A 13,468-nucleotide genomic window follows, 5' to 3' on the forward strand; every position below is an offset into this window, starting at 1 on the left:
GAATTTTGGAAGTCCTTCCCTACCCTTCCACATCCATTTTAATGGTATAGCCCTGAAGCAAGTGTGATGATTCTTCACAAGAAGTATTGTTTACTTCTTAGATGATCTGTCGAAAATCATTTTGAACCATTGATATAAAAACAACTGTTCTGTTATTACTATTAAAAATATATTGTTAACTTTTTGATAATTATTTCCTGAATAGTGGGATAGTGGCAGAGTCTCATGTTCCCTATTACTGGGTCTATAGGAATCTAAAATAAGCTTGTTCAGGACAGTATACTCTTAAAGCTTTTTATTTTTATATCATTTTTTATACGACTGCAAAAATTAAAATTTAAAAAAAAACCACTATAGAAAGGTTGGGATTGATTTTGGGGATTATGGTTCCAACTGTTTAGGAATTAGGGGCCAAAAAAGGGGCCCAAATAAGCATTTTTGTAGTTTCCAGACAATAACTTGTGTTAAAGTGTATGAATCTCTCTGAAATTATACCACACGTTTCCATACAACAAAGGGATGGTTAGGATTGACTTTGGGGGGTTATGGCTCAAACCATTTAGGAATTAGGGGCAAAAAAAGGGGAAAAACAAGGGTTTTTCTGGTTAAAGGACAATTGAGACAATTTAAAAGCAGTGTAAGGGAGGTAATCCAAATCAAAATCCAAATCAATTTAAATAACAATGTTTGATTACCTCCCTTACACTGCTTGTAAATTATGTATTAAGAAATGATGATTCTCTGAGATACTGACCATAACTTGAGGGAAAGAATTATTTTTTGGAATAAGGGAAAGGGGAGGTAAAAATTGGAGGGGGGCAATTTTTTTCATTTCAAAAATTCAGAAATTTAAAGAAAATTTCTTCAAATATTTTTTTTGGGGGGGGTTAATATTCAACAGCATAGTGTATTGCACAAAAGCAAAAAATTGAATATAAATTCAAATCATATAACCAATTTGAAGTTCTTTGACTACAGTTATTCTGTGTCAGAAACCTATTATGTGTAAAAAATTTAATTACAATCCAAATTCTGACCTGTATCAAGCATGAATATTGTGTCCATTTTGGCCCCAACTTTTCAGGGTTGGACATCTGCTGTCGTATACAGCTGCGCTCAGCGAAGCAATTTATTTTATTTAATTATTACAGTTTCAGATTCATTTCTTCTTAATTGTTAGTAACAGCTTTCCTAATAAGTTCTTGTGATAGCTTGCTCTCCTTGGGTGCATATCTTGGATTCAATCCCCAAATGAAACCAAAAACATGAAAATTGGTATTTGCTAATTTTGTGCTAAGCACACTAAATTTTAATAGGAGTAAGAGCAAAGACTGGTCAGCTTGGAGTATCTATGATATGTCTTGGTAGTGTGACATCTTTCTGAGGACTGTTACCTTATGAAGTAGCACATTAAAAATTTGGGAAAGCCTTACAGTCATTCTAGTACAAATCAAGGTTTATATTCAAATTACAGTAACATTTTCTCATCCTTATATGCATGTTACATATTTGACACTGGATGTGTCCAGAATCCATCACCATTCTCTTCATTATTGTTAGTCAATGTACATTGTCACAACAACACATTGATATATGTTCTTTCATTATATCCAGCTTAAAATGACTAAAGACTTTGATTTACAATTAGAACATATTTCAATCTAATCATAATTCATTACCATTACAATATTTTTTTCTATCGCATCAATGCATAAGTCACAATTTAAACTGGTCTCTCTTTTTAACTTGCCCTAAAGTTTTAATTTACTTAATATAGTAGGTCCACATATGTCATCATTAATACAGGTGAAAAATTTGTACCAAATTCTGGTTTATATATACAGATTTAGAACAGATGTGAGTAAGCATATTGGGGATAGTTCACCCTGACTTACATTTCTACTCCATTGACTAATATAATAAAATTATTGACTTTTGATGAGGTTGATACAATGATCTCTTAGAGATATGATATTCACCAAGGCCATCGGCCAGATTTCAACTGTCATACAATTAAGCAAGGTGTTATATCAAACATCCATAATCTATTGCCTCACTGGTCATGTTTTTGTTCCAATTGGGAAAAAATCTTGACTTTTTATAAAATTGTTTCCTTTATACATTTTGACTGCCAATTATAAGTTTGGTACAGAGATACTCAGAAGTTTCAGCAGAGACTAAAATATGGGGTTAAAATTTAAAAATTAATGTCAATTAAAGTCATTTATTGGTAAGAAAAAAACATCTTTGGTGATGTGTTAGGCTCACGGAAGAAACTTTTAACATTACTTCATGAAATATGGTAAAACAATAAGAACAGCAGAATTCTTACATAGACATCTTTTTTTAAGTTTTCAGGGGGACTAACTGAAACATTGTTTTAAATGTTCTTGATTTTCACAATACAATTGTGCAAAATTTTAGGATTAACTTTTTTTATTTTATCCACATATTTATAAAAAAAAACAGAATATTTTAATATAATTGAGAATGAAAATGGGGAATGTGTCAAAGAGACAACAACCCGACCAAAGAGCAGAAAACAGCTCAAGGCCACCAATGGGTCTTGATTGCAGCTGAAAAATCCCTCACCCAGAGGCGAGCTTCAGCAGGACCCTAAACAATATTGTATACTAGTTCAGCGATATGGACACCACACTTAACTCCGAAACATATAAATGAACCAAAATTAAAAAACACACAAGACTAACAAAGGCTAGAGCTAGGTTCCCCAACTTAAATATGTTCAAGGACAATTTACCAATTTTGAAGTTTTCAAGGAAATGCGATGAATTGACTTTCCATACACAATAAGAGTATCAGGATATGCAGAGTAACTGTCAATGAGCCAGCAACCAAACAATACAATTATACAGAGCTCAACAAGAGTACACATACTGAAGTATCCTGCCTGAGTTATATATCATGATTGAATTTATGTTGAAAGTCTTTAAGATAAAGGTTTACAATAAGTATCATATTAACTTATCATAATCAATGATCAATGTTAATGAGGTCATGGTCAGATGAACCCTACCAGACAGACATGTACACTTTACAATCATTCCATGAACCAAATAAAGTTAACCTGTTACTTTAGTATCTGAGAAGCAGACCTAGCCACAAAATCTTGTTGATCAATGGACCATGAAAATGAGGTCATGGTCAGATAAACCCTGCCAGACAGAGATGTTCACCATGCAAGCATTTCATTCCATGAAATAGCATAATATAGCTTAAGGTCTTTTTTTTGTAAAAAGCATAAATGATAGGGTATGATTTGTTTAATATTCAAGATATATGAAAATGTTGGGTTGGGGTACTGAATATCTTATTAGCTGCTCACCCCTACCACTAAAGGATAAAAGTGTATATACATGTATATTTTTTTGTAGCAGACAGTGAACCTTGAAATAAGGTCAAGGACAATGAACATATGACAGACTGAAATTCTGTAACATAATACAAGGTATAGCGCATCTGTATACTGGGTATTAAGCATCCAGAACTTCTACGTCTAAAATATAAAGCTGTATACAAGGAGGGGCGTAAAGGGGGGGTATCTGCACGGAAGAACGCGAAATAAAATTGCCATTTCACGATGAACGAACAATTAGAAGGAAGTCTTTCTTGCATTTTAATAAAATTTTACGTCTAGGATAGGTGTAAATAAATTGCTTCGCTGAGTGCAGCTGGAGACGACCGCAGAGGTCCAACCCTGAACGGTTGGGGCAAATATGGACACAATATTTGCGCTTGATACAGGTCTGAATTTGGATTGTAATTAAATATTTGACACATAACAGGTTTCTGACACAGAATAACTGTAGTCAAAGAACTTAGAATTGGTTATATGCATGATTTGAATTTATATTCATTTTTTTGCTTTTGTGCTTTTGATGCTGTTGCAAATTGACACCCCCCACCCCAAAAAAAAAAAATTACCCCCCCCCCCCCTTTTTTTTTTGCTTTTATGCAATACACTATGCTGTTGCAAATTGACCCACCCTTCAAAAATGTACCCCCTTTTTTTTTGCTTTTGTGCAATACATTATGCTGTTGCAAATTGCTCCTCCCCCCAAAAAATAACCCCCCCCCCTTTTTTTTTGGGCAAAAAAAAATAATATTTGAATAAATTTTCTTTTTGATTTCTGAAATGAGAAAAAAAAACTGTTCCCCCCACAATTTCTTTTTTATCCCCCCCCCCTCCCCCTCCCCTTTTTCCTAAAAAAATTCTTTCCCTCAAGATATGGTCATTATCTCAATTCAAATTTCCAATGGAGTTTGCAACCATAATTACCCATTTAAATACATCATAAAAGTCTTAAAATAGAAAATGACATACATAATCATGTCTAAAATTAATATTCCTTAATCAGCATTTTTAATAGTAACTTCTAAAAATAAATTGACAGCTAATCACCTCAAGAAAATACATTTCTTTTATACATAATTTAAAAGCAGTGTAAGGGAGGTAATCCAAACTTAAGATTGCACTTAAAAGTAATTGTCCATTAACAAGGAAACCCTTGTTTTCCCCCTTTTTTGCCCCTAATTCCTATATGGTTTGAGCCATTACCCCTTAAAGCCAATCCTAACCATCCCTTTGTGGTATGGAAACTTGTGGTATAATTTCAGAGAGATCCATACACCGTTCCACAAGTTATTGTCTGGAAACTAGAAAAATGCTTAATTGGACCACTTTTTGGCCCCCAATTCCTAAACTGTTAGAACCATAACCCCCAAAATCAATCCCAACCTTCCTTTTGTGGTTATAAACCTTGTGTTTAAATTTCATAGATTTATATTTACTTATACTAAAGTTATTGTCCGGAAACCAAATGTCCTCGGACGACGCTGACGACGACGACGTGATACGTATCAATATACGACCGCAAAAGTTTTTGCGGCCGTATAAAAACGAGGATTCAAAAAAAAAATCGTTTATTTAAAATAACGTTAAAATTAATTATGAAAGTACATGTCAGTTTTTATTTTGATTAAAATTGCAAAATGAAATAGTTACAGTAATTAATTTTTGTTTAAATATTGCAACATAAATTCCATTTTGTTAAAATTACAAATCATATTGTTATAGGCACCCCTGGATCCTTTTTCGTTATTAAAATATGAATAGGTAGAAATCAAATTTCATATAAAATAACTGAAATCTAAAATATATTTTAAAAAATTACCTTTGATCATGCAGATGCATGTAAGATATGAAAATATTTTAAGCAATGAAATGACGACTTAAATTAGGAAGATTAATTAAATGTGCCGCGTACATTACGATCGATAACATCAAAGTTAATCATGCATGCAATATTAGCAGACTTAATAAAGGTAGCCTGGCATCCCGGCCCGATCTAGCTGCGCGTCATTGGCAGGCAGTTTATTGATACATTCCTGGCTATACTGACAGGATTATCCAGGACCCCAGGCTAACTTAACAGGGTCAGCGATATCAAATGTCTATTTATAGACACCGAGTGATGAAAGATGCAGGCAGAGATAAGCCGTCCAGGTGTAAAATTGATACACAAATATATAAATATTAAGAATAGTTGACGAACAGAGCGTGCACGAGATTTAAAAGCAGCAGTTAAGTTTCATTTGCAGAAAAATGTACCTTTTAACATAATTATTAATGTTGTATAACTTAAAACAGATTTTGTTATTCAGCTTGTTGATATTGAATTAAATTCCGCTAAGCCTGGAAATATCAATAAATTCCGTAAAAATAGCATTTATTGCTAATATAGTCAACTCTATTTTCCCTAATAATTTGTCCAGATCCAGATCTATATGTAGGATAAAATTTATCCTTTCATACATGTATGACACGCCATCATTGAATACATATATCTTGGACAGTTAAGCCAATCCACGTCACCGAAAAGGCAAAGTTTTCGGTTTCGGTCTAAATCTACATCACATACTAATAAAACGTCATTAGAGCTGTTTTCCTAATGCTTGTAGTTTGAAGGTGTGGTTGGCTTGCTTGCTTTGTATGAATGTTTGCGTAAGCATTGTATTTTTGTAATTAAGATTGAGCAAACATTTATACAAATAAAGCAAGCAAGCCAACCAAAACTTTAAACTACAAGCATTAGGAAAAACGCTTGCATGTATATCTTTATTCTGACAAACCTTCGTCAATACAATGGTATACAGAAGTTACATGTAATAAATAGTACAGTTATAAATTAAAATAAACATAATATGTACACTGTTTACAAATCTAAGTTGAATTTAGCCATATTGAGTTTTGTCATATTCATTACTTCCATAAATTTAATTATATTCGGATAATTAATATACTTTTTATCAATATACTTTTGTCTTTCTATAGCCATAAATTTACAATTCATTACATAGTGGAATTCATCTCCAAGATATTTTAAGTCACATAGTTCGCATATTCTTTTATCTCTCTGAATTTTTTTCCATCTACCACTTTCTATCGGGAATCTGTGGTTAATTAGTCTAAATTGACATAAAGTATAAATATCACGGGGTTCCAAAATATCTAAATACTTTTCGAATTCGAAAAGTTCCTTAAAAAGGCGGTAATTTAATGTTTTTGAGTTCGTTTGAATATCTGAGTACCATGTTTGTTTAAATTGATCTTGGAGAGATGTTCTAACAACAGTCTTTAACCAAATTTCATTTATACAAGTTTGAATTAACCATACATAAGATAAACCAGTATCATTTAGAATAGATTCTATACATTTCATCCAATAAAATTTAACATTGTTTCCATGAGATAAACTAAACATTAATTATAACGCTCTAATGGATGCATCTTAGATAACAAAGAGCATTCACAAAACGATCTTCATTTCACGATTGAGTGAGGGGTAACGTTTTCATCTCGCACAAACAATTGCCTTACATTTGACGCTTAGATGATTGGATAATTGATATTTCTCATGCCATTGTGTATGCATAAAAGTAAAAAGTCACAAAAATACCGAACTCCGAAGAAAATTCAAAACGGAAAGTCCTTAATCAAATGGCAAAATCAAAAGCTCAAACACATCAAACGAATGCATGGATAACAACTGTCATATTCCTGACTTGGTACAGGCATCTTCTTATGTAGAAAATGGTGGATTAAACCTGGTTTTATAGCTAGCTAAACCTCTCACTTGTATGACAGTCGCATAAAATTCCATTATATTGACAACGATGAGTGAACAGAACAAACAGACATAATAGGTAAAAATGTCAAAATAGGGGTACAACAGTCAACATTGTGTTATAAGAATACAAAACTTTGCCATAGCACAATAACACAATGACGGGATGTATAAGTACCGAGCCACGTCAAATGGATATCACCATAAATAGACTAAACAGTGAAAGTAATATTCAAAAAGACAATTAAAAAAATACTATAACACGTTATTCAGATGATAAACAACGTCAGTACCCAGAATCTATACTTCAAGACCATCGCGTGTGTTATTTGTGAAGTTGATACGGAATATTTATCAACAAGGTCTTGGTACCTTCCGATGAACTTTTTTAGAAAAAGGACGAGACGTTCTTTGACATACCCCTGGGTCATCAACTTTCTGCTCAGATACTGGTGACGTTTTACAAAGTCTGAGTACATCTTGTACAGTAAAGAAAGTTCGAACAACATTAATTTATGTATGAATTTCTTATAAATCGTTGTTACAAATAAGCAAATACGTAATTGTAGGAATACACGGATATATTGAATACAATTTATTGTTACATGTTTAAATAGTTATATATAACGGGGTATAACCGCCGTATAGTTGATTCCGGACATTAATCGCTGCATCGCGAAGCGATGTTGGTAGACAGACCGTCCTTATATTTTCACCAAAGACTAATTGACGTACTGTTCAGTTTAAGTATTCAATGTTTATGAAAACAAAGTTTACCTCTCCTGACAGCATTGTATATTATTTATATTACATGAACACCCTGTGACTATTTTAAATAGACAGGTCTGTGAATTACTTGTAAACATCGCGAAACAAACACTCTGTGAACTCAAACTTGATTAAACTACAAATAGAACATAGTTGGTTGGCTCTTACACTAAATGCGACCGTGTATTTTGTGATTTGTTGTTGTTTGAAATGCCGTGATGATAATGCGAATGAGAAACCCGTTGTTTTATTTTATTAGCAGACATTTACTTGAAAAACTGATCTCAGAAATTTGGCACTGTACGATTCATTCACCGTTCGTTGTACAATCTTGTACTGGTCGTTGTGCAAAAGCCTATCAATATGGTAGAAATATCATATGGTACGGCGTGACAAATTTTGAAAGCCTTTTTAAGCGAGTATTAAAACTTTTCAAGGAAAATTCGCCATAAAAATACGTTATATTCATAGATGTTCTACTCCAGAATATTTTCGGATCCATGACACACTAATAGCAAACTCACCAAAATTTTTTGAATATGCATGATATGAACGTGCATCACCTTAAGGCGATGTGACGCATATCACCCTGACCTTCGTGTGAGCTTGACCTTTGACCTCAAGATCAAAATACTGGATTTCTAAGAAACTGAATTGCAATCAGGCGCTCCCGATAAGTGAGCTTCTCTAGCTCTAGTAAGATCACGTCAAACCAATACAAAATTCAGGTTGTTTTAATCTTCAATATGAAATGTAAGAAATGTCAAATAGTTTTAGTAGTTGCAAATGCTTGCTAACAAAAAATAAAAGATGGGTATTTCAAGAGAAACAGCTAATTATGTTCTCGATGCTTAACTAACGAACGGCACAGAACTATGACGAAAACACGCAACGAACGTACAGAAAAAAATCGACGAAGGGTACACAACGCACAACGTCCGGAATCAACCATACGTTGGTTATACCCGTGTATATTCAAGTAAGCATCTACGACTAGCTTGCATTTCAAATTGTAAATATAATCAATATAAAAGTCATTAAAAGACTATTTTTTATTTGTTGCACGTCAAATTGTCATATAAAAGAACAATGAAAATTCATCGCACCTCCAAAAATTCCACATCAGAAATTATCGCACTTACAGTGATAATGTATCGCATTTATAGTTAAAATGAATCGCATTCAGTAATCAATATTATGGATTCAGCTAGCTGCTTCAATTACACTTTTTGGGGCTTTAATCCTGTTATTATACGTTAAAAAGTTATATTCTAATGAAATTGTGTTAAAACATACATTCAAATCAATTATTTTTTATTTTCAAATAGTAAACAAAAGCAGTTTTTCCCATCATCCTTTATTCTACAATAGACATACTCGCATACGACAGTACAAGAGTGCACACGCTGAAATGTCTCGCCTTCTTTACTAATCATTGATATTATGTTGATAGTCCTAAATATAAAGCTTTATTACAACTGTCACATAAACTTAACATTAACCAAGTAAACTAAACATTGACCAATGAACCATGAAAATGAGGTCAAGGTCAGATGAACCATGCTAGGCAGGCATGAACAGCTAACAATTCTTCCATACAACAAATAAAGTTGACCTATTGCTTATAGTTTAAGAAAAACAGACCAAAACACAATAACTTAACACTGAGCAATGAACCTTGAAAATGAGGTCAAGGTCAAATAAAACCTGCGTGACTGACATATAGATCATAAAATATTTCCATACACCAAATATAGTTGAACTATTGCATATAGTATTAGAAAAAAGACCAAAACTCAAAAACTTAACTTTGACCACTGAACCATGAAAATGAGGTCAAGGTCAGATGACACCTGCCCGCTAGACATGTACACCTTACAATCATTCCATACACCAAATATAGTAGACCTATTGCATACAGTATAAGAAAAACAGACCAAAACACAAAAACTTAACTATAACCACTGAACCATGAAAATGAGGTCAAGGTCAAATAAAACCTGCATGACTGACATATAGATCATAAAATATTTCCATACACCAAATATAGTTGAACTATTGCATATAGTATTAGAAAAAAAGACCAAAACTCAAAAACTTAACTATAACCACTGAACCATGAAAATGAGGTCAAGGTCAGATGACACCTGCCAGTTGGACATGTACACCTTACAGTCCTTCCATACACCAAATATACTAGACCTATAGCTTATAGTATCTGAGATATGGACTTGACCACCAAAACTTAACCTTGTTCACTGATCCATGAAATGAGGTCGAGGTCAAGTGAAAACTGTCTGACAGGCATGAGGACCTTGCAAGGTACGCACATACCAAATATAGTTATCCTATTACTTATAATAAGAGAGAATTTAACATTACAAAAAATCTTAACTTTTTTTCAAGTAGTCACTGAACCATGAAAATGAGGTCAAGGACATTGGACATGTGACTGACGGAAACTTCGTAACATGAGGCATCCATATACAAAGTATGAAGCATCCAGCTCTTCCACCTTCTAAAATATAAAGCTTTTAAGAAGTTAGCCGCCGCCGCCGGATCACTATCCCTATGTCGAGCTTTCTGCGACAAAAGTCGCAGGCTCGACAAAAAATGAACTAACTGGATTCGCACTTTATATACACTGATTTGGACCACTATGCAGCAGAAATCTGACAATGTACCGTTGTAAACGCGTTATCTAATTAATTAAAAACTCCTGGTCAACTGTTTTCATAATTGTGTAAACGAAACTTTCAATGATGTCTCATATAACAGCTACGGTGTTTGGGTTGTAAGTGTTACTTTTGTGATGTAGATGTTGCGTTGCAAAAACAAATCGGTTATTGTATAAATAAGACATGTTAAAGAAAAACTATACTTTTGTACTCAACAATTTATAACTTTATAAAGTTTTTTTTCCTTGTATGAAGATTTTAATCAATTTGCATTGGTTTTTCTTATATATAAATTTGGGTTTACATGTAAATAAAAATCATTTAAGTCTAAATAGTAAATATGTGGTTTTAAGATGCATACTTGGGAAGAATTTATGTTGGTTTTAAATTCTAAATAATAAATATGTGGTTTTATAATGTTTGCTAGTGAAGAATGCATGTTTGTTTAAATTCTAAATAATGAATATGTGATTTTAAGATGTATGCTTCGGATGAATGTATTTTGGTTGTACTTGATCATAGTAATGATTTTTTAGACTTGTGTATATATGTATAAATATATTTTTATAAACTTGCTTTGTTTTTTCATTTATTAATGCATGTTTTCTATGTAAACTTTGATTGGAACTTCTTTAACAGAATCCTGCTCTATCTTATAAAATATTTTTAGAGCAGTATTTTTTTAACTGGACATAAAATTATTAATCTCCATCTTACCAACATATTAATCTCTATACAATGAATGTCAGATATCTAAATGTTTTTCAACTCAAAATTAGTATTGAAAAAATACTATATGGTTTTGTACATATTTATATCTAAAGCCTAGATTTCATGAACTTTTTAAGTAGCCTGAAAACTTCAATTCTTTAAAGCAATCTATTTTAAGATCATTATTGCTTAAAACATACTTTTGATCACAAATGTAAATATTTTGTACTTTATAGGCACATTATAGTAATACCATGAATACCAGATCGAGATTCAGATTATTAGAACAAGAATTCATTGCTTAATATAGAATTTATCTGTCAGAGAAAATGAATTTCTTTATCAGTTTAAATTCAATCTTTAAGCCAATTTCTTATTTAGACACTTTTCCCCAATTAAGTTCAAGTTTCAAAATCTAAAATTGTTTAAGTAACTTCTTTGCATAATTGACATGTGTCTGAATGATTCATATGAGATTTCGAAATTTAAAATGTTATATGAAACTTTAATATTTTATAGTGCATCAGCTTTTGTATTTTCTCTAAAATAATCTTGCCATGTTTGTTTAAAATAAATATAATAGGTATTAAATTGCTTTGTTGTTTGCATTTACCATTACTCTGACTTATACAAAGAAGCAGCAAGAAACATATACGACATATAATTGAAGAATTAGTTTCTTAAGTATCAACTAAATTGAAAATAAACTGCTTCGCTGAGCGCAGCTAGATACGCCCGCAGAGGTCCAACCCTGAACAGTTGGGGCAAAATGGACACAATATTCAAGCTTGATACAGGTCTGAATTTGGATTGTAATTAAATATTTGACATATTATAGGTTTCTGAATAAATGTAGTCAAAGAACTTGAAATTGGTTATATGAATTGAATTTATATTCAATTAAAGATTTCTTGCTGTTGTGTAATACACTGTGCTGTTGCGCAATACTTAGTAAATCTGTTGTCAGACTATAAACAAATAAAGTTCAATTTCTTCTCAATTTCATATTTGAAAATTTATGAAATCAATAGGGAGATTACATCAATTGCTATAAATAATTCACCAAAGTTTCATGAGAACTGCTGAAAGCAGTTTTGAGAGATTGTCCAAAAACTGGAAAATCCCCCCTTTTTAATGAATAAAACTTCATAACTCAGAAATGTAAAATCTGAAATTTATAAAATTCGAAAGGGAGCTTACATCAACAGATATAAACAGTTCACCAAAGTTTCATGAGAACTGCTGAAAGCATTTTTTAGTTATTGTCCGAAAACTGGAAAATCCCCCTTTTTTTATGAATAAAACCTTGTAACTCGGAAACGTTAAATCTAAAATTTATAAAAATCAAATAGGGAGCTCATGTCAATAGATATAAACAATTCACCAAAATTTCTTGCAAGTTGGTGAAAGCATTCTTGAGTTATTGTCGGAAAACTGGAAAATCCCCCCTTTTTTAATGAATAAAACCCCAAAACTCGGAAACGGTAAATCTGAAATTTATAAAAAACGAAAGGGAGCTCACGTCAATAGATATAAACAATTCACCAAAGTTTCATGCATATTGGTTAAAGCTTTTTTGAGTTAATGTCCGACATGTTGACGACGGACTGACGGACGGACAGACGGACAACGGTATACCATAATACGTCCCGTAAACGGACGTATAAAAATGAGGAATTTTTAAAATACTGGTTTTATAAGAAGTCAGTTTGGCCCAAATTTGTCAAAATAAGCGCAGAAACATTGCTGATGTATAATTCACTTGCAAGTTAACAATTTAACCTCGTTGAATATGTAATCATGTGACCTTCAATTAACCCCTTAGTTGAGATGGGTTACGCATGTACTAGGCGTGTTCAGCTATTAAAAGGAAAAGAATGTCAACATTGAAAATGAAACAAGGGTGAACCTTTGGTTGACCGATTCGATCCTCAAAAAATCATTCTTATCCAGGTAAAATGCTAACATACATATTTTTTAAACATATAATATGGAATCAAACAAACCTAAAAAAAATCCAATTGCACGTGCACTCTGTCTATCTCTATCTATATTTATGTTTATATTGGGTCACATGACGTCGGCAGTCTTGGGAGGTCATCTCAATGATTATTAGATGGGGTCTAGACTAAAATAACACACGAAATGCTGATACATATTATT

The sequence above is a fragment of the Mytilus californianus genome, unplaced genomic scaffold (assembly GCF_021869535.1).
Source record: "Mytilus californianus isolate M0D057914Y unplaced genomic scaffold, xbMytCali1.0.p SCAF_11, whole genome shotgun sequence".
Taxonomy (NCBI): Eukaryota; Metazoa; Mollusca; class Bivalvia; order Mytilida; family Mytilidae; genus Mytilus; species Mytilus californianus.